Raw genomic sequence first — 23,999 nt, 5'->3', positions numbered from 1 at the left:
GTGTGAACTAAAATACCTGACTTTTAACAACACTTTTTTTTTTTTTTACCACACAGGTCATAACTTCAGAAATACAAATACAAATACATCAAGCTGAACAACTATCCACACGAGGACGCAACTTTATAATAACCAAAAATCAGGGGCGTAAGCACAGTGTCTGGTTTTAACATTATATCAAGGAAAAAGACACTGAATAGTGTAGGAAAGATCATTTGATCATCTTACATTGTGTACAACACCTCTCCCCCATCCTCTGGCAGGGCAGTATGGTGTGGACAACGTATCCCTATGCTTGGGGGAGAGAAAGTGTATTTTTTTACACTGGAACTCAGTGCTTCCCTGTCACGGTGGAAAGCAACACAGGGAAGATTCAGTTGGTGCCCATTGAGGGAACATTTAAACTGGCCTGAGCTAGAGGGGAATCATCCATCCCAGCGGTCAGAAACTAAGCTCTGGCTAGACTCACCACCATGGCCTAAAGTGCTCTGGAGTCCTATTTAGTTTATTTAAGCCTCAAAATAGAACCCCAGGGCACTTTAAGCCAGGGGGCTGCAACTACTGGGCAAGACCTGGTGCTGTGCTGGGCTTCAAGCCAGTAGATTTGTGGTGGACACAACCCAGTGAGATACTAGTTTGAGTGGCCAAGGGAGCAGTGCTTGTATCATCCCTCCTCCAACTCCAGGCAGTACATCTGGCAGCTCTGGGAAAAGAAGGAAGAGTAAAGAAGACCTGGTGCTGCAACTTGGATACCAGCTCAGCCACAGTAGGATAAAACACCAAGCAGAGGTCTGAAGCTTCTATTCTGGGCCATAGTTCCTGCCACACATTTCTAGACCCACCCTGGGCCAGAGAGACCCACCCTACTGCCCCGAAGGGAAGGACCCATTTCTAGCAGAATTCACCACATGCTGATCAAAAATCCCTTGGGCGCTGAATAAACCAGTGGTAGCCAGGCAGTAGTAACCATGGGCCTTGGGCAAGACCCAGTACCATGCTAGCTTCAGGTATGATCCAGCACATTCCCAGCTATGATGGTCACAGGGAAAAATTCCTTCTCCTTGAGGAAAGGAGAAGAAGTAAAATGGACTTTCTGGCAACTTAGGTACCTGCTTAGCCACAGTAAAATATAGCATCTAACAGATTCCCAAGGTCTCCAGTTCCAGGGTTCTGTGGGGGAATTTCTAGATCCTTCCTGGTCCAGAAGGCCCTACTTATGGAATGGAGACTCAGGCCTGGCAGGATTCACAAGTGGCTGACTAAAGAGCCCTTGGGCCTTGAATAAACAGCAGCAGTATCTAGGAAATAGTCACCACATGCCTTGTGTGAGTATCGTGCTGGCTTCAGGTGTGACCCAGCATAATCCCAGCAGTGGTGGCTATGGGAGTGTTTATGTCACTCTCCCTCCAACTCCTGGCAGCTCAGCATGGAAAGAGGGACTTTGTTTGGGGAAATGTAAGCGAAGAGAACAAGAAACTCTTCCAGGTAATCCAGGGAATTCTCCCAGCTCTTACGCAAGAACATGAAGTCATATTACTACAAATCTGCAAGAGTCAAAGCATTACTGGGCTTGGGGTGTCCTGTAATGCATATAGAACTGTAGTGACCAAAGACTTAGATCACAACACTTAATTCCCTTTGACTACTTGCAAAGGCTTCCCAAGAAAGACAGGTGCAAACAAGCCCAGACTGAGAAGACTACGAGACATATCTAAGTCTTCAATGACCAGACACTGATGAACATCCATAAGCATCAATACCATCCAGGAAAACATAACCTCACTAAATGAACTAAATAAACCACCAGTGACTAATTCCAGATTTGCAGAGATATGTGACCTTTCAGACAGAGAATTAAAATAGTTGTTTTGAGGAAGCTCAAATGGTAGCTAACACAGAGAAGGAATTCAGAATTCTGTAAAAGAATTGAAGGAAGAGATTAAAATAATTAAAAAGAATGAAGCAGAGATACTAGAGCTGAAAAATGCAATGACATAATGAATTCACTAAAGTCTCTCACTAGCAGAACTGATCAAGCAGAAGAAAGAGTGAGGATGAAGACAGGCTATTTTAAAATACACAGAAGGAGGAGTTAAAAGACAAAAGAATACAAATTAATGAAGTACACCTAGAATCTAGAAAACAACCTTAAAAGGGCAAATTTAACAGTCAGTGGCCTTAAAGAGGAGGTTGATAGAGAGATTGGCACAGAAAGTTTATTCAAACAGATGATAAATGCTATCCAAGCCCAGAGAAAGCTCTCAATATTCAGGTACAAGAAGTTTATAGAACATCAAGCAGATTTAGCACAAATAATATCTCAAGATATTTAATCATTAAATTCCCAAAGTTTAAGGATAAAGAAAGGACCTAAAAAGTAAAAAGGGCAAAGGGAATAATAACATATAGAGGAGCTCCAGTACATCTGGCAGTAGATTTCTCGGTGGAAACCTTCCAGGCCAGGGGAGAGTGGCATGATATATTTAAGGCAATGAAAGTGAAGCAAATCTCTTTTATTCTAGACTATTGTATTCAACAAAAATATTCTTCAAACATGAGAGAGAAATGAAGACTTTCCAAGACCAAAATAAATAAATAAATACATGAAAGCTAGGAGATTTTGCAAACATCAGACCTGTTCTACAAGAAATGATGAAGAGAGTGCTTCAATTTGAAAGAAAATGACATTAACACACAATAAGAAATCATGTGAAGGTACAAAACTCACTGGTAACAGTGGGTACACAGACAAACACAGAATATTTTAATATTGTAACAGTGGTGTGTAAATTATTCATATCTTGAGTAGGAAGATTAAAAATGAACCTATCAAAAATAATAACTACAACAATGTTTTATGACACAGACAGTATAAGATATAAATAGAAACAACAAAATGTTTAAAAATGGAGTGTTATAGAGTTTGTTAGTTTTCTCTTGTTTTTGCAATCAGAGTTACATTTTCATCATTTTAAAATAATGGATTAAAAGGTGTTATTTGAGGGGGCGGAGCAAGATGGCCGAATAGGAACAGCTCCAGTCTCCATCTCCCAGCGCGAGCTAAACAGAAGACCGGGGATTTCTGCATTTTCAACTGAGGTACTGGTGTCATCTCACTCAGGAGTGCCGGACAACCCATGCGGGTCAGCTGCTGCAGCCTGACCAGCCAGAGCTGAAGCAGGGCGAGGCATCGCCTCACCTGGGAAGCACAAGGGGGAAGGGAATCCCTTTTCCTAGCCAGGCGAACTGAGACACACAACACCTGGAAAATTGGGTAACTCCCACCCCAATACTGCACTGTAAGCACACCAGCACACCAGGAGAATATATCCCACACCTGGCCGGGAGGGTCCCACGCCCACGGAGCCTCCCTCCTTGCTAACACAGCAGTCTGCGGCAATCTAATGGCAAGGCAGCAGCGAGGCTGGAGGAGGGGCGCCTGCCATCGCTGAGGCTTAAGTAGGTAAACAAAGCCGCTGGGAAGCTCGAACTGGGGGGAGTTCACAGCAGCTCAAGGAAACCCGCCTGTCTCTGTAGACTCCGCCTCTGGGGACAGGGCTCAGCTAAAGGAGCAGAAGCCTGTGCAGACGTGAACGACTCTGTCTGACAGCTTTGAAGAGAGCAGTGGATCTCCCAACACGGAGGTTGAGATCTGAGAAGGGGCAGACTGCCTGCTCAAGTGGGTCCCTGACCCCTGAGTAGCCTAACTGGGAGACATCCCCCACTAGGGGCAGTCTGACACCCCACACCTCACAGGGTGGAGTACACCCCTGAGAGGAAGCTTCCAAAGCAAGAATCAGACAGGTGCACTCGCTGTTCAGCAATATTCTATCTTCTGCAACCTCTGCTGCTGATACCCAGGCAAACAGGGTCTGGAATGGACCTCAAGCAATCTCCAACAGACCTATAGCTGAGGGTCCTGACTGTCAGAAGGAAACCTATCAAACAGGAAGGACACCTATACCAAAACCCCATCAGTACGTCACCATCATCAAAGACCAGAGACAGATAAAACCACAAAGATGGGGAAAAAGCAGGGCAGAAAAGCTGGAAATTCAAAAAATAAGAGCGCATCTCCTCCTGCAAAGGAGCACAGCCCATCGCCAGCAACGGATCAAAGCTGGTCAGAGAATGATTTTGATGAGATGAGAGGAGAAGGCTTCAGTCCATCAAACCTCTCAGAGCTAAAGGAGGAATTACATACCCAGCCCAAAGAAACTAAAAATCTTGAAAAAAGAGTGGAAGAATTGACAGCTAGACTAATTAATGCAGAGAAGGACATAAACAAAATGACAGAGATGAAAACCATGACACGAGAAATACGTGACAAATGCACAAGCTTCAGTAACCGACTCGATCAACTGGAAGAAAGAGTATCAGCGATGGAGGATCAAATGAATGAAATGAAGCGAGAAGAGAAACCAAAAGAAAAAAGAAGAAAAAGAAATGAACAAAGCCTGCAAGAAGTATGGGATTATGTAAAAAGACCAAACCTACGTCTGATTGGGGTGCCTGAAAGTGAGGGGGAAAATGGAACCAAATTGGAAAACACTCTACAGGATATCATCCAGGAGAACTTCCCCAACCTAGCAGGGCAGGCCAACATTCAAATTCAGGAAATACAGAGAACGCCACAAAGATACTCCTCCAGAAGAGCAACTCCAAGACACATAATTGCCAGATTCACCAAAGTTGAAATGAAGCAAAAAATCTTAAGGGCAGCCAGAGAGAAAGGTCGGGTTACCCACAAAGGGAAGCCCATCAGACTGACAGCAGATCTCTCAGCAGAAACTCTACAAGCCAGAAGAGAGTGGGGGCCAATATTCAACGTTATTAAAGAAAAGAATTTTAAATGCAGAATTTCATATCCAGCCAAACTAAGTTTCATCAGTGAAGGAGAAATAAAATTCTTTACAGATAAGCAAATGCTTAGAGATTTTGTCACCACCAGGCCTGCCTTACAAGAGACCCTGAAGGAAGCCCTAAACATGGAAAGGAACAACCGGTACCAGCCATTGCAAAAACATGCCAAAATGTAAAGACCATCGAGGCTAGGAAGAAACTGCATCAACTAATGAGCAAAATAACCAGTTAATATCATAATGGCAGGATCAAGTTCACACATAACAATATTAACCTTAAATGTAAATGGACTAAATGCTCCAATTAAAAGACACAGACTGGCAAACTGGATAAAGAGTCAAGACCCATCAGTCTGCTGTCTTCAGGAGACCCATCTCACATGCAGAGACATACATAGGCTCAAAATAAAGGGATGGAGGAAGATCTACCAAGCAAATGGAGAACAAAAAAAAGCAGGGGTTGCAATCCTAGTCTCTGATAAAACAGAGTTTAAACCGTCAAAGATCAAAAGAGACAAAGAAGGCCATTACATAATGGTAAAGGGATCAATTCAACAGGAAGAGCTAACTATCCTAAATATATATGCACCCAATACAGGAGCACCCAGATTCATAAAGCAAGTCCTTAGAGACTTACAAAGAGACTTAGACTCCCATACAATAATAATGGGAGACTTCAGCACTCCACTGTCAACATTCGACATTTCAACAGATATTTTTCCAAGACATAAGATAACCCATAATAGGTGTATATTCAGACATATCAAGTTAATATTATCAGAGAGTATGGATTCTGATACAGCATGAATGTATGTCATTGAAGGCGTAATATTCCCCTACTTCACAATTGGTTTTTAAAAATTTGCTTAATAGCTAGAGAAATGAATTTGCTCCAATATATCAGTGACCTCCAGATTTCAGTTTACATTGATCTTCATTGTCAAAGATCCATTTGGTTTATGCACCTCTGAACAACAGCTTATATTATAATATTATTTGAATCCATATTCCTGCATCTTTCAAGTCTTTTTTAATGGTACGAACTGGTGCAATTATCTCAAGAATGTGACACATATGGTTTGTTATTTGATAATAAGATGTTGTGATAAGAATTTACCCTTAGTTTTTCTTGCCATCTATAGCTCTGATTGTCAGTTCAGGGGACCAATATGAGGATTCTGCAAGTTTCCAAATAACAATGTCAAAGATGCATTAATAAACTGAGAAAAAATATATATATATTTTATATATAAAATATATAATATATAAAAATATATATATATGGTGGTTTGAGAATTTACTGGGCCTACTCCGAGATTCACCTGGGCCAAAATTCTACTTATCACCTCATCACCATAAGCCCTCTCGTAACCTATACATAATCAAAGGAAGATTTGCAGCATATACCATATATACCCTTTCTTCAAGAGAACTGAGTGCTCATTTCAATCACAGAAATATCAGGTTGCCAAGCAATGTGAGGAATCAAAGTTTGTATCCCGTTCGCAAGTTCACAATTTAAATTGCTAAAGTTTCATGAATGTTGGCAAAAGACAAGAGACTCCTGAATCAGAGACAAATAATTTTATCACTCAAAGACAGGCAGAAAACATAAGCTTACTATTTGCATTGGTTTCCCTTGCCCACAGTTCCCACAGGGCATTGCAGAGTCACCAACATAGATGCTTTGCCTGCAGTGGGTTTGCATCTCAATTAAGAAACACCAAACTTAAAATACCCCAATCTTTCCCAATGGGTTGCAAGCAAACCTGCTCAACCTTTGCCCCAGAAAAAGACGTTATCTTGCCAAAAAATGAGACACCCATGGAGAACTGTCTTTCAGCACAGTATGTGTTGAATTGTATTGTGTTGAACCAATGTATGAATTGGTTTAAGTCTGGAAAATGAGTGACAGATAATTACTTCCAATTGCAGTTACCCCAATGGGATTTTTGCTAACCAGATTCAAAAATTTTCCCATAATATAGGTAAGTAATTTTTTAAGCTGATAGTACTCCCAGATTAGTGTGTTTCTCAACGTATTTGTAAGGAAGAGGCCTCTGGGCCCTCTGGTTAGCAGAGTTAGCAGAAAGTGGCAGTGGGAGAGGATGAACAGGTACAACTTAATAACTCTAAATAGCATTCCTATTTTCTTAGACTTTGGATTCTTTTTTGTTTTGTTTTGTTTTTTCCCACAATGGCAGAGAAGTTCTGGCATTTTGATCTAATTGACTACAGGCTACCATTGAATCTACATTTTTATTCAGACTATTATAGACACTTTCCACTATCTGAGCAAGCACATTCAAAGCAAAATTCTCTGGTAAAAGCCTGACAATTCTTTTTCTTTTTTTTGGTGGGGGGGTTTACATTTCCTTTTTTTTTTTTTTTTTTTTTAATACTTTAAGTTCTAGGGTACATGTGCACAACGTGCAGGTTTGTTACATACGTATACATGTGCCATTTTGGTGTGCTGCACCCATTAACTCATCATTTACATTAGGTATATCTATCCCTTCCCCCCAACCCCCTCCCCACAATAGGACCCGGTGTGTGATGTTCCCCTTCCTGTGTCCAAGTGATCTCATTGTTCAATTCCCACCTATAAGGTATTCGTTTTTCTGTTATTCTGGTATTTGGTTTTCTGTCCTTAAGATAGTTTGCTGAGAATGATGGTTTCCAGCTCCATCCATGTCCCTACAAAGGACGCAAACTCATCCTTTTTTATGGCTACATAGTATTCCATGGTGTATATGTGCCACATTTTCTTAATCCAGTCTGTCACTGATGGACATTTGGGTTGATTCCAAGTCTTCCCTATTGTGAATAGTGCCTCAATAAACATACGTGTGCATGTGTCTTTATAGCAGCATGACTTATAATCCTTTGGGTATATACCCAGTGATGTGATGGCTGGGTCAAATGGTATTTCTAGTTCTAGATCCTTGAGGAATCGCCATAATATTTTCCATAATGGTTGAACTAGTTGAAAGTCCCACCAACAGTGTAAAAGTGTTCCTATTTCTCCACATCCTCTCCAGACAATTCTTAAATCAGCCTTAAGAATCAATTTCTACATTCTTATATATTCCTGCTTATGAATGTTAGCAAGATTTTGCAACATTTTTGACATCTAAGACATCTTAAAGATTCCTAGACATGAGACTATCTCACTCAATGAATCTAGAAGCAACAAGGAGTACTGGGAATGGATCCTGAGAAGATGCATTTCCTTGTTAGGCAATTTGTGCATTGAGGGTTTGAGGAGTCAACATTCTCAGATTTCTCTAAATCTGGCCTAAGTTTGCCAGTCCAAATCTTAGGTTCCCTCTCCTTTCCAATTAATGCCCTAATCTTAACATCCGGTCAGACTATGAATTTGACTTGCAACTTGCTCACATTATCCATGAACTTAATTTTTGTTGTGTTCTTCAGATACTTTTTAAAAGAAAAAATGAGAGATTTTTAAAAAGATATAGGCACTGTGGTTCTATATTCTTTCCTTGGAATGAGCAGTTGATGCCCCTGTGCTCATAATATACGTTACTTTTGGTAAACTTTTCCCGGTAAGATGGCACAACATCCCTTTAATCTTGTCTTCATTGTCAATAGACTTGTAGGGTGCAGTAGCTGTTCATTTAATCAATACTTAATCCAAAGCAAACCCATGTGATAATATTTGTAGTTATTATGCCACTGGATGCCACAGATAATTGTTGTCCTATTTTCTGTTTCTATGAATGTTATCGCTGTGTTCAGTCTCTAGCAGGTGAGCAGTTTATTTCCATTCTCCATCTTGGAGGTCTGTTTCTTAAAACCACCTAGGCTAAGAACTTCATGAGTCAGTGTTCAGTCAAGAAAAAAGAAACAATTCAAATTTTAAATAGATGCAAGTCAGTGCAAGGGATATTTTTAACAAAGTTAATACAATTGCTGAGAACACTAATATGGAATGAGAGGAAATGTAATTGTAGCTTGATACATTGGCCAAGCAAAGCAATAATCAATAGCTTCCTTCTTTTCAATCTCCAACCTCCTCTTAGCGACAACTAGTGGCTGAAACTAGCTTGAAATACTTTGCAAGGGGACAGAATTATGCTTGATTGCAATGCAAAGTGGAATGTGGCAGATAGAATAGTATTCCTACCTTACCCCAAAGAGGTTTACATACTAAAATCCAGAACTTGTGAATATATTATGTTTAATAGCAAAGGAGAATTAAGACTGCAGATGAAATTAATGTTTCTAATCAGCTGTCTTTAAAATAAGAAAAGTATCTCTGTAGGGCTCAATATAATCACCAGATTTCTTCAGATGTGTAAGAGTCATGCAGAAGAGTTAGAGTCAGAAAAGATACAAGGAAAGAAGCAAGTTTGAATTGAGCAAGTAGAGGTTCAACTCAACGTTGCTGGCTTTGAATATGGAAAGAGGCCCACCAGCGCTAGGGATACAGACAGCCTCTAGAAGCTGGCAAAGTCAAGGAAACATAATCCCTTCTAGAGTCTTCAGAGGGAGCATAACCCTATAAACACACTGATTTTAGCCCAGTGTGATGACCATTTTAGAACAGTAACCTCAAAAATTGCAAGATAACAAGTTTCTTTGTATTTGAAGCCACTAAATTTGTGGTAATCTGTTAGAGTGACAATAGAAAATCAATACAAAGAGCAAGTAAAGGTATAGTATATGAGAACCGACAGGCAAATAACCCACACATCTAATACTTTTAATTCTTAGAGTATCAGCTCACAACATCTGTGCATTGTGAAAGAACTGCCAGGTCCTTCTGTGTATGAACAGTAGGCTATGCATAAACCCTACTGGGACCAACCCCCTTTTTATCCAATCAATTACATCATCGTAAAAGTGAAACTTTAGTAAAAAATCTAGATTTATTTTTTTAAAAGAAATACTTTAAAACAATTTATGTGGAATAATTCATACATAGGTATTTTATAAGACTGCTTTACAATAACTTTTCATCAAGAACATAAGGGCTACTTTCAAAATCATTATCAGAATCAACTATGGAAAGAGTACAGTGTGATAAGCAAGGAAAAATTGGTAGAGAAAGCTCAGCTGAGGCAGCTGAATAATTTGGGGATAGTGTCAGGTTAAGGGTCCAACTTGGTTCCTGTAGATTAGGAAATGTATAGTTTGTTTGTTTGTTTGTTTTGAGATGGAATTTCACTCTTATTGCCCAGGGTGGAGTGCAATGGTGTGATCTTGTCTCACTGCAACCTCCACCTCCCAGGTTCAAGCGATTCTCCCAGCCTCCAGAGTAGCTGGGATTCCAGGCATGCACCACCATGCCCAGCTAATTTTGTATTTTTAGTAGAGATGGGGTTTCTCCATGTTGGTCAGGCTGGTCTTGAGCTCCTGACCTCAGGTGATCCACCTGCCTCGGCCTCCCAAAGTGCTGGGATTACAGGCGTGAGCCACTGAGCCCGGCCTGTATAGCTATTTTAATTGAGATGGGTTAGCTTAGAATTTAGGCCATCAAGCCAGCCTACAACATATGGAGAGGATTCAGGATCAAGTTGAATGGACGCTGTCATCATTCGCTTCAAAGGTATAATCTGTGCAGGAGAAGGCTCAAGCCAAGTTGGATGCTAAATATACAAGTTAAAAGTTATGTGCTCAGGATAATGGACCAATGTCAGGTTGTAGATATCTAAACTTGAGAACATGAGAACACAGGCAGAAGTGGAGCACTCTTACACAAGCTCAGACAGACTTTTTTATTTTTTTGAGACGGAGTCTCGCTCTGTCGCCCAGGCTGGAGTGCAGTGGCCCAATCTTGGCTCACTGCAAGCTCCGCTTCCCGGGTTCACGCCATTCTCCTGCCTCAGCCTCTGGATTAGCTGGGACCACAGGTGCCCGCCACTACGCCCGGCTAATTTTTTGTACAATCGCCCAAATAAACAAACTAAAAAGGCAGTAATAGGAAATGAAATACAGAGTAGAAAACTAGACAACCAGACACAGCTTTTCAGGATCCCAAGAAATTAAGTGGTTTGTGTAATCAGCCCGGCTAGAATGATTGCTTTTTCTTCTGCTCTTAAGTAGTCTTGTTGTTGGTAAAATGAGTTCACAGTGCAGGCTGTTTCTCAGAGCAAGGTAGGTACAAATATTTGTTGTAGAGAAACAAATCTCTTAATCTGGGAAGTAATTGTACTATTAATAAGAATTTATTTTTTTCTTATTCCTGCAGTTAACAGATATTTAAAAACTGATGACACTATAGCCATTGCGCTACACACTAAAAATTTAAATATAGCTCCTCTCTTCAAGAAATGTATTGTTGGTTAATTTAGGCATCTAGATTAGTTTAACCATCCTATAAATTGATTGTGTCTTTCACGGGCCTAAACTCTTATATTCCTCATAGTTAAGTTTATTTAATTCTTATACTCTATATAAAAAGCAAACAGCTGATCATTACTACCCAGACCATGTTCATGAAACACAGGAGAGGGTTTAAATTTCTCTCAACATTATTCATCAGCAGACATATTTTCTATTCTCATTTTTATTCTTTCTTTCTTTTTAATGAACCATCAGTGTTTTCCATGTCTCACTTGAGTTTTGGAACTTAAAATTAGATGTAAAGAAAATGTGTTTATAGTGCATATTTTATTTGATAATGACAGTCAAAATTTGTAAATACAGAACATGGGTCCTAGCTTATGTAAAAGGTGAAATAATATATCTGGATTTCTGCTGATAAAACTTTCCAATATCTGTTGGAAAATAACATAGAAAACAGACTCTTGCAGGAAGCCTTAAAGTGCAAATCTGTAGGCTTTCTCAGATTTAGCAGGTTAAATCTAGAGTTAGTACTCCCTTGTGATATGTTGGCATTTTAGCATGTTAAAGATAAAGCACATTTAATGATCACAGGAGAGAGTGCAATTAAAAATGCAAGCTCATTTGCACCCCCTTCCTATTCTCTGGTTTAGCTAGAAAACTAGAGTAAACATCTGTGTATATAGTGCAATTTGAAGTGTAAGAGAAAATGATACTTCTAGATTAAATGATTCCAGTCCCAACTAGCTAGCCAGAAGCAGCATGAATGCAGCACTTCAAGTGTTGAATACTTCTATCTTACTTATACTGGGTCATCTGAATAAAATCAACATGGCCAATTCAGTCAGAATAATCCAATTTGACTTTGTACCTGATTGAAAATATGTTTCCTCTAAATTGTCTTACTATTTACTAAAGCAGGATTTTGTTGCTATGTAAATGTTTTCTGTCTGAAATATTTACATAAACTAACATAATTGAAGTAATTATACTAAAACCTTTATTAATTAAACCATGAAATTTCTATCAATCTTAACTCACTTTTGACACTAAAAAAAAAAACCAAATACATAGATTTGGTATTTTGGCAAATTATCATATTTTGTCTTCCCATTTGTAATTATTGGAGCTAAGAAATTAAAATATATATATTTTTAACCCATAACAAAGTCATAGGAGAATTCCAGACAGATTCCTCTTGAGTTCTGCTGGAATTCCCCTGACATTTGCCCACGAAAATGTAAAGATTGAAACCTGAATTTGGAACGCTGAGCCTCAAACAGCTGACCGATTACAGGTGTTTAAATGACAAATGCACAATATTTTAGAAATGAAAACAGTGGTGGCAGAGAAGGGGGGGGGGTCAAAGTGGAGAGATCAGATGTCTAAAATACGAAATGTCTCCAGTGTTCCATTTTTGTAAAAAATAGAAACATTGAATGGGCTAAAGTAGCCAAAATACTTTGGAGGCATTTCATTTATACTGTGTGAATTTAAGCCAGAAAAATAATTTTAAATAGTAACGCAAACTAGTGGTGTCATACACATAACCTCAGTGAAATCCAAGGAGCTATGTTGTGAGCAATTTTAAAATAAATATTTCATCCTATTTTATCCAATAGAATATTTAAAATTCTGAGCTAGTTTATTTTAATCCCATGATTTGATTCATACATTAATACTATTCATTATTTGAATGTTTACTTACATGGTTTTTTAAACCATGAAAGATTAGAACTCTTAACTTACAAATAGTAATATAGTGTTCTTGAAATAAACAATTCCCTGGCATTGCTTTCTTCAGGTAATGCAAGTAGCTGCTTTGAGTCATAGACAGTCATAGATACCTTTTCTAAGTATAATTATGAGGGGGAAAGACTTTCAAATACAGTTAAAGGGAAAAATAATTACTGTAAAAATTGCAGTTTAAAAATTTGATCATCACCCCTCAGATTACAAAGGATAACATTAAATGATCCACAGCTAATAATCATTCTCAATACATATATATATTCTTCACAACTTCTCAATGTATACCCAAGGACTAAGGAGTTCATAAATGTTATATTAGGAAGCTTTTACTTTATAATGCAAACCATGGCTGTGACCCAAAGCAAGAATATACAATACTTTCCTGTTGGATATTCAGTCACTTTCATTCCCTTTGATGCTCTTTCCTCACTTTCAGGGAAGGAGCAGAGGGAGTTCAGGTTTGTGGCCTGCTCCCCTGTTGTCCTTCATTCTACAGGCACTGAAAATGAGATGAAACCTCAACTGCTCACTAGTGCACACACACACAATCCACTGGCTTTCATCAGTAACTTTTCTTCTTTATGAAAGTTTCTATCAGAGAACAGTACACCTTATTATACAGTCCACCCAGCTCCACTCACCATGGTCTGGTGTGAAATGAGGAATTACAGAAAATTCCACAAAAGGTTTCTTCATCTGTAAGATCCTCAAATGAGTTCTTTTTCTTTTACAGTGTTGAGGAGTAGCTGAACTGAATGAGTCTCCATGGACATGCAAGAATTGGTAGATCGTAAAGCTATCTATGGCCCTGATAACCTCCTTAGTTATTTTACTCCACCAACAGAACTGTTAGGGGGTGGAGTCAGCATCTCCATGATCAAAGTAGGTGGTTCTAAATATTTGCCATTAGATGAAAGTTTCCAAGAACAGTGAGGAAGAGTAGCTGTTATTAATTGTATTCATTTGTGGTGTTCGTTCAGTTTTTTCCCCTTTTTATAAGGTATAGGTGAAATTTTTCTAAAGGTATCAAAGATAAAAATTCAAGATATCACTATTTCATACTTGCATCAACTTCTTTTGTACCTCATATAAATGTAAGCTTTTAAAAAGAAGTAAACGAAGGAAATAAAAACACAGCAACAATAATGCATAAGTCCAAATAACTTTGCTGAGTCATATAATCTTTTTTTTACTCTAAAAAGGAGTAACTATGAATATGTTATAAAAAGTGTTAAATCTTACAAGGAAACATCTACCTTTATTAGAATTGAAAAGGAAAAATATATCCCTCAATATTAATAATTTGAAGTTCAGAAAAATTTGTAGAATAACCATAAGAAGTGCATCTCTAGTCTGGGATTGCTCTCACAGTTTCTAATGTTCTTGCTTGTAAACACATTATAATTATTTAAAACATAGATATTATATATGTATTGATTTAAAAATATTTAATACCTTCTATGTATTAGGCCTTCTCCTATGCAAGGAGGATACAAATGTAAAACATATAGAGCAGGAGATAGAAAATAAATGAATAAATGAATATACCATAGAAGGACAGATGAGGTAAGTACTATGACAAAAACAATACATTAAGATAAATATTAGACAGTGATGAGGAATGCTAATTAACACCCCTTTTTGAGGGGCACAACTGAACAAAGAATAGAAAAACTGAGAGTGTAAGTCACACAGGTGTCTCTGGGAAGAAGTATCAGGAAAAGAGGATATCAAGATGCAGTTCCTGAGGCAGATGTTGCCTCAGTATGTTCAAAGAAATACAAAGTGGTCAGTATACCTGAAGTAGATGGATCAAGGGAGAAAGTGAGAAAGACAGATAATGGATAATACCTGATCTTAGAGGCCATGGCTAGGACTTCAGGTCTTATATTGTGTATGATAAGAATATACTGCAGAGCTGGTAGAATGCCACCATCAGGTATATAATTTAATGGGGGTAACTTTTAGCTCTGTAGATACACTATAGTTAGGCAAGAGTGAAAACAAAAGAACATCTTGGAGGGTATTGTGCTAACGTAGCACTATCAAGACAGAATGATGGTTTAATCTGGACTGGCAATGTTGGTGTTGATAAGAAGATAATTATTTTTTAAACAACTTCAACTTTATTTTATTGAGGTAAAATTGACTAAACACAAAAATAATTGTTTTGAAGTGAACAATTTAGTGGCATTTAGTATTCACAGTGTTGTCAACCCATCACCTCCATCTAGTCCCAAGACATTGTCATCACTTCAAAAGGAAATCCTGTATCCATCAAACGGTTGCTCTCAATTCTCCCCTCCATGTAGACACTGGCAACTACCAATATGTATTCTGTCTCTATGGATTTGCCTATTCTGGATAATTCATGTAATAGAATAATGTGATAGATGACTTTTATGTCTGAGTACTTTCACTTAGCATATTGAAATTCATCCATGTGGGAGCCTGTATCAGTACTTCACTCCTTTTAATGACTAAATAATATTCCGTCATATGAAAATACCACAATGAGGTTGTCTGGCCATCAGTTGATGAAAATTTGGACTATTTTCACCTTTTGGCTATTATGAATGGTGCTAATATGAACATACATGTAAGTGTATTTGAGTGTTTTCAATTATTTTACATATATATCTAGAAGTTGGCTATCTAGGTCATATGGTAATTCTATGAGGAGCTGACAAACTGTTTTTCTTAGCAGTGGAACCATTTTATATTGCCATTGCCAATGTACAAGATTTCCAATTTTCTGTCTTTGTCAACAATTCTTATTTCCTGGGTGGTTTTTTCATTTGGTTTGCTTTTGTGTTTTGTTTTTATTACAGTCATCCTGGTAGGTGTGCAGTGATACTCACTATGGGTTTTTGATCTACATTCCCCTAATGAATAATAACATTGAGCATCATTTCATGTGCTTATTGTCTATTTGTATATCTTCATGACAAAAGTCTGTTTAAGACCTTGCTTTATTTTTTTATTGTTATTTTTGCATTTTGGTTGTTGAGTTGTAAGAGTTATGTATATTTTCCGGACACTTGATTCTGATCATATATATAATTTGCAACTATGTTCTCCCATTATATAAGTTTATTTTTACTTTCTTGATAATATCCTTTAATGAACAAAATTTTTTATTTTGATAAATCCAACGTATCTGTTTCTTTTGAGGTTCATCTTTTTGGTGTTATATCTAAAAATACATTGCCAAATCCACTTTCATAAAGATTTACCCTTACTTTTTTTTCTAAGAGTCTTATGGTTTTAGTTATTATGTTTAGATTGTTGATTCATTTTGAGTTTTTTGATATGGTATAAGATAGATGCCCTAATTTATTATTATTATTTTTGCATGTGGATACCTTGTTGTCTAGTACTATTTGTTGAAAAGACAATTCTTTCCCCATTGAATAATCTTGGTACTCATACTGAAAATCATTTAGCCATAAATGTCTTGTTTGTTCTTGATCATTTAGCTGTAAATGTCTCTTTTGTTAATCTTTGTTTTGTTCTTGATCTTAAAATGAAAGCTGTCTTTCACCATCGAGTATGATGTTAACTATAGGTTTCTTCAGGAATACCCTGTTGAGGAATTTTTTTCTCTATTCTTAGTTTCCTGGAAATTTTTATCATGAAAATACCTTCTTTGAATCAATTGAGATTATCACATATTTTTTTCTTCATTATGTTAATGGCATACATTGTACTCATTATCTTATATTGCACTACCCTTTCATTCTTGGAATACATCCCAGTAAGGCATGATGCATAACCCTTTTAATATACTGCTGAATTTATTCTGTTGAGAATTTTGCAATCTATATGCATTACAGGTATTGGTATATAGATTTATTTTTCTGTGTGTTGTCTCTGTCTGGCTTTGATATTAGGGTAATGATGGCCTTGCAAAATGTATTGGAAAGTGTTCCATTCTCTTCTGTTTGCTAAGACCTTGAGAAGAATGGGTGTTACTTCCCTTCTTGTATATCTGGTAAATGCCATCAATGAAAACATTTTATTATGAATTTTTCTTGATGAAAAGTATTCTTGTTAAGAAATATTCAATATTTTTTCTGTCTTCTCAAAGCTGCCATTGAACTCCTCTAATAAAGTTTTCATGTCCCTCTTGTATTTTTCAGCTTTAGAATTTCTATTTGATTTCATTATCTATTAGCATATTATATCATGTACTATAGTTATTTATTGATTTTCTCTACTTGTTTATACATTAGTTTTCTGTTTTTTATAGGTCTTTGAACATATTTAAGACACTTGATTTAAAGTCACTGTTTAGTGAGTCCAAAGTCTATATTTCTTCAGAAACAGTATTTTAATTTTTTTCTATAAATGAGCAATATTTCTTGTTTCTTTTCATGCTTTGTAATTAAATAAAATCAACATTTTAAATATGATCGTGTGGTAATGTGGAAATAAGAGTCTTCCCCTCCTCAGGAGTTGTTTGATTGCTTGCTCTAAGCTAGTATTCTTTATTTCCTTGAATTTCAGAAGCCAGATAAAGAGGTGGGGGGAAAAGAAGAAAGGAGAAAGGAAAAGAAAGAGAGAAAAACAAAAGAAAAAAGAAGAAAATGAAAAAAATAAATAAAACCTCTCCCAGTTTTTGCTGATGGCTGCCTGCTGACATACCTTCCACACTTAGGCCACTTATAACTCTGCCTTACCTTTTATTTTCTGCTTCTAGTATGCCTAGAGATTAGAAAGAGGTAAAAGTTTAGGTTTTTTGAAGACTATTACAGAACATGCATCCTGCCCTGGGCACGACTGTGGCATTCTATATTCTTCATTATACATGGTTTGTTTAAATGCTCTAATGTCCTCCAAGCAACTCTTTTTCTCAGCTTTTTCTCCCCAGATTTGTTGCTTAATTCTATATCTCAATTTTAATCTTTTTCTGTGGTAGCTGTGGGTTATTTGCCTTATAGTGTTTTGGACAAATACCCACTGCTTATCTATCCTGAATGAATTCCGCGTTAGGCAAGACGAGGACAAGCACCTTGTGTCCGTTATGCAGGTAGGTCTAGAAGGGCTAAAACTGACTAATACAATTATTTAAGAGTAAAGTCGTAAGTCCTAGGAAAATAATCAGGCAAGAGAAAGAAATAAAAAGCATCCAAATAGAAAAAGAAGAAGTCAAACTATCTCTCTTTGCTGACAATATGATTCTATATCTAGAAAACCCTAAACATTTTGCCAATAGGCTCCTGGAGACTGATAAACAACTTTAGTAAAGTTTCAGGATACAAAATCAATGTACAAAAATTAGCATTTCTATGCACCAACAATGATTATGCTGAGTGCCAAATCAAGAATGCAATTCCATTCACAATAGCCACAAAAAAGATAAAATACCTAGGAATACATCTAACCAAGGAGGTAAAATATGTCTATAAGGAGAACAACAACAACAACCAAAAAAGCAAAACACTGTTAAAAGAAATCATAAATGACACAAATTTTAAGTAAAATATTCCATGCTCATGGACTGGAAGAATCAACATATTAACAAATTAAACAAAAAGACATCAAACGAAATGTCTAGAAATAAATTCAACCAAGGAGGTTAAATATCTCTACAATGAAAACTGTACACCATTCATGAAAGAAATTGAAGATGACACAAACTTAAAGATATCTTGTATTCACAGTTTGGAAGAATATTGTTGAAATGTCTATACTATCCAAAGCCCATCAAAATGCTGGTAACACTCTTCACAGAAATAGAAAAAAAAAAAAAAAAAAATCTGGAATTTGCATGAAACCACAAAAGAGCCTGAATAGCCCAAGCAATCTTGAACAAAAATAAGAAAGCCAGAGGCATCAGAGTACCTCACTTCAAAATATGGAATAAATCTATAGAAGTCAAACTGCATGGTACTGACAATTTAAAAACAGATGAAAGGAGCAATGGAAAAGAATAGAAACCCCAGAAACAAATCTATACATCTACAGTCAGCTGATTTTCAACAAAGATGACAAATATATACAATTAGGAAGAAATTGTGTCTTTAATAAATGGTACTAAGGAAGCTGGATATTTATAAATTTTTGATATAAGTTTTTTGTAAGATATGTGGTTTGAAAATATCTTCTCTCCCAGTCTGTGGGTTGTGTTAGCATTCTCTTTGCAGAGATTTTTTAGGTGTCTTTTTTTTTTTTTTTGATATTTTAGTTTTATGTTTTCCTTAATTTTTAAAATTATTTATGTTTTTAAAATCCAGTAAAGTACAAATTACAGATATTTTTCCTTTGGTGTCTGGTTTAATTAATCTGTCTAAATTTATGTCATGTCTTTATATTTTTGAGATACATACAGAATTACTTATGAGTGAGATAATTTTTTAAAGTTTTTCTTTGTAATAATTAAGCAAAAGGAAATTTGTTGGGAAGGGTTTAGCCAAAAGTTGATAAATGTCAAAATTAATCTAAGGGTATATTTGAAATTATGAAGCTATTTTCTCTATAATTTTATGTTTGCTGTGTTTCAGAAATTAAGAAATGATGGTTGGTTATATACATTTACAATTTGATCATTGCACAATGATCTTTCCAGCAGTCTGTGCATATGACTGTATCCACATCTATTTTTTACTTTATGTATGTAAAATCCTCTTCGTTGTTTTAAAATTTTATTTTCCAACCAATAGGTTTTATACTACTTTAATAGAACTCCAGTTGAATCGCCATATTTTCTCTGAAAGCAATTTAAAACAAAAAAATAAGAGAGAGAGAAAAAGAAGTGTTAAGAATTATTGTAGAGTCAGCCTTAGTCATAAGTAAGGATTTAGCAAATATTTCACTTTGTGGTCTCTATCCATTTATTTTAGGTTCTTTCCCATCAGTTCATAGTAATTCTGTTGTAACTAAACACTCTGACATCTCTGATAGTATTTGCATTTTTTTCAAACAAAACTTACTTTGAAATTATTTATTTTTGTTAAATAGATAAATACTAATATGCAATGTAACAACATAATTAGTGTTATTTCATGAGCAACTATAATCTTAATGTAAACATTAGTATATTTATGTTATATAAGAATGAAGTAGTCAGCTCTTACAGTATTCATATTTTTTGCTATTACTTGTTATTTTTCCCCCAAGAGTGATGTTTCAAAGAGAGGGAAGCTGTTGGGCTTTTCCAAAGTATTTTGCTGGCCGTATTTCAACTATTGTTTGCTTAATTATCAAAATAATCCTATGACTTTTGCTATTATTGTATTCATTCTGCAGATGGCAAAACTCATACAAAAATAGGCAAAGAAGGTCAAACAAAAACATTAGTTGGAATTTTAACATGAGTCTTATCATATTTTTTGTAAAATTAGAATGATCTTAAAATATAAATATCATAAAGTAAAATCTGAGAGTTGTTTTCTACCAGATTTCTTCATATCATGGTTAAAGTGTGAACTAAAATACCTGACTTTTAACAACACTTTTTTTTTTTTTTACCACACAGGTCATAACTTCAGAAATACAAATACAAATACATCAAGCTGAACAACTATCCACACGAGGACGCAACTTTATAATAACCAAAAATCAGGGGCGTAAGCACAGTGTCTGGTTTTAACATTATATCAAGGAAAAAGACACTGAATAGTGTAGGAAAGATCATTTGATCATCTTACATTGTGTACAACACCTCTCCCCCATCCTCTGGCAGGGCAGTATGGTGTGGACAACGTATCCCTATGCTTGGGGGAGAGAAAGTGTATTTTTTTACACTGGAACTCAGTGCTTCCCTGTCACGGTGGAAAGCAACACAGGGAAGATTCAGTTGGTGCCCATTGAGGGAACATTTAAACTGGCCTGAGCTAGAGGGGAATCATCCATCCCAGCGGTCAGAAACTAAGCTCTGGCTAGACTCACCACCATGGCCTAAAGTGCTCTGGAGTCCTATTTAGTTTATTTAAGCCTCAAAATAGAACCCCAGGGCACTTTAAGCCAGGGGGCTGCAACTACTGGGCAAGACCTGGTGCTGTGCTGGGCTTCAAGCCAGTAGATTTGTGGTGGACACAACCCAGTGAGATACTAGTTTGAGTGGCCAAGGGAGCAGTGCTTGTATCATCCCTCCTCCAACTCCAGGCAGTACATCTGGCAGCTCTGGGAAAAGAAGGAAGAGTAAAGAAGACCTGGTGCTGCAACTTGGATACCAGCTCAGCCACAGTAGGATAAAACACCAAGCAGAGGTCTGAAGCTTCTATTCTGGGCCATAGTTCCTGCCACACATTTCTAGACCCACCCTGGGCCAGAGAGACCCACCCTACTGCCCCGAAGGGAAGGACCCATTTCTAGCAGAATTCACCACATGCTGATCAAAAATCCCTTGGGCGCTGAATAAACCAGTGGTAGCCAGGCAGTAGTAACCATGGGCCTTGGGCAAGACCCAGTACCATGCTAGCTTCAGGTATGATCCAGCACATTCCCAGCTATGATGGTCACAGGGAAAAATTCCTTCTCCTTGAGGAAAGGAGAAGAAGTAAAATGGACTTTCTGGCAACTTAGGTACCTGCTTAGCCACAGTAAAATATAGCATCTAACAGATTCCCAAGGTCTCCAGTTCCAGGGTTCTGTGGGGGAATTTCTAGATCCTTCCTGGTCCAGAAGGCCCTACTTATGGAATGGAGACTCAGGCCTGGCAGGATTCACAAGTGGCTGACTAAAGAGCCCTTGGGCCTTGAATAAACAGCAGCAGTATCTAGGAAATAGTCACCACATGCCTTGTGTGAGTATCGTGCTGGCTTCAGGTGTGACCCAGCATAATCCCAGCAGTGGTGGCTATGGGAGTGTTTATGTCACTCTCCCTCCAACTCCTGGCAGCTCAGCATGGAAAGAGGGACTTTGTTTGGGGAAATGTAAGCGAAGAGAACAAGAAACTCTTCCAGGTAATCCAGGGAATTCTCCCAGCTCTTACGCAAGAACATGAAGTCATATTACTACAAATCTGCAAGAGTCAAAGCATTACTGGGCTTGGGGTGTCCTGTAATGCATATAGAACTGTAGTGACCAAAGACTTAGATCACAACACTTAATTCCCTTTGACTACTTGCAAAGGCTTCCCAAGAAAGACAGGTGCAAACAAGCCCAGACTGAGAAGACTACGAGACATATCTAAGTCTTCAATGACCAGACACTGATGAACATCCATAAGCATCAATACCATCCAGGAAAACATAACCTCACTAAATGAACTAAATAAACCACCAGTGACTAATTCCAGATTTGCAGAGATATGTGACCTTTCAGACAGAGAATTAAAATAGTTGTTTTGAGGAAGCTCAAATGGTAGCTAACACAGAGAAGGAATTCAGAATTCTGTAAAAGAATTGAAGGAAGAGATTAAAATAATTAAAAAGAATGAAGCAGAGATACTAGAGCTGAAAAATGCAATGACATAATGAATTCACTAAAGTCTCTCACTAGCAGAACTGATCAAGCAGAAGAAAGAGTGAGGATGAAGACAGGCTATTTTAAAATACACAGAAGGAGGAGTTAAAAGACAAAAGAATACAAATTAATGAAGTACACCTAGAATCTAGAAAACAACCTTAAAAGGGCAAATTTAACAGTCAGTGGCCTTAAAGAGGAGGTTGATAGAGAGATTGGCACAGAAAGTTTATTCAAACAGATGATAAATGCTATCCAAGCCCAGAGAAAGCTCTCAATATTCAGGTACAAGAAGTTTATAGAACATCAAGCAGATTTAGCACAAATAATATCTCAAGATATTTAATCATTAAATTCCCAAAGTTTAAGGATAAAGAAAGGACCTAAAAAGTAAAAAGGGCAAAGGGAATAATAACATATAGAGGAGCTCCAGTACATCTGGCAGTAGATTTCTCGGTGGAAACCTTCCAGGCCAGGGGAGAGTGGCATGATATATTTAAGGCAATGAAAGTGAAGCAAATCTCTTTTATTCTAGACTATTGTATTCAACAAAAATATTCTTCAAACATGAGAGAGAAATGAAGACTTTCCAAGACCAAAATAAATAAATAAATACATAAAAGCTAGGAGATTTTGCAAACATCAGACCTGTTCTACAAGAAATGATGAAGAGAGTGCTTCAATTTGAAAGAAAATGACATTAACACACAATAAGAAATCATGTGAAGGTACAAAACTCACTGGTAACAGTGGGTACACAGACAAACACAGAATATTTTAATATTGTAACAGTGGTGTGTAAATTATTCATATCTTGAGTAGGAAGATTAAAAATGAACCTATCAAAAATAATAACTACAACAATGTTTTATGACACACAGTATAAGATATAAATAGAAACAACAAAATGTTTAAAAATGGAGTGTTATAGAGTTTGTTAGTTTTCTCTTGTTTTTGCAATCAGAGTTACATTTTCATCATTTTAAAATAATGGATTAAAAGGTGTTATTTGAGGGGGCGGAGCAAGATGGCCGAATAGGAACAGCTCCAGTCTCCATCTCCCAGCGCGAGCTAAACAGAAGACCGGGGATTTCTGCATTTTCAACTGAGGTACTGGTGTCATCTCACTCAGGAGTGCCGGACAACCCATGTGGGTCAGCTGCTGCAGCCTGACCAGCCAGAGCTGAAGCAGGGCGAGGCATCGCCTCACCTGGGAAGCACAAGGGGGAAGGGAATCCCTTTTCCTAGCCAGGCGAACTGAGACACACAACACCTGGAAAATTGGGTAACTCCCACCCCAATACTGCACTGTAAGCACACCAGGAGAATATATCCCACACCTGGCCGGGAGGGTCCCACACCCACGGAGCCTCCCTCCTTGCTAACACAGCAGTCTGCGGCAATCTAATGGCAAGGCAGCAGCGAGGCTGGAGGAGGGGCGCCTGCCATCGCTGAGGCTTAAGTAGGTAAACAAAGCCGCTGGGAAGCTCGAACTGGGGGGAGTTCACAGCAGCTCAAGGAAACCCGCCTGTCTCTGTAGACTCCGCCTCTGGGGACAGGGCTCAGCTAAAGGAGCAGAAGCCTGTGCAGACGTGAACGACTCTGTCTGACAGCTTTGAAGAGAGCAGTGGATCTCCCAACACGGAGGTTGAGATCTGAGAAGGG

This window comes from Piliocolobus tephrosceles, chromosome 10, assembly GCF_002776525.5.
Source record: "Piliocolobus tephrosceles isolate RC106 chromosome 10, ASM277652v3, whole genome shotgun sequence".
In the NCBI taxonomy this organism is placed as follows: Eukaryota; Metazoa; Chordata; class Mammalia; order Primates; family Cercopithecidae; genus Piliocolobus; species Piliocolobus tephrosceles.
This window is presented reverse-complemented; position numbering follows the sequence as displayed.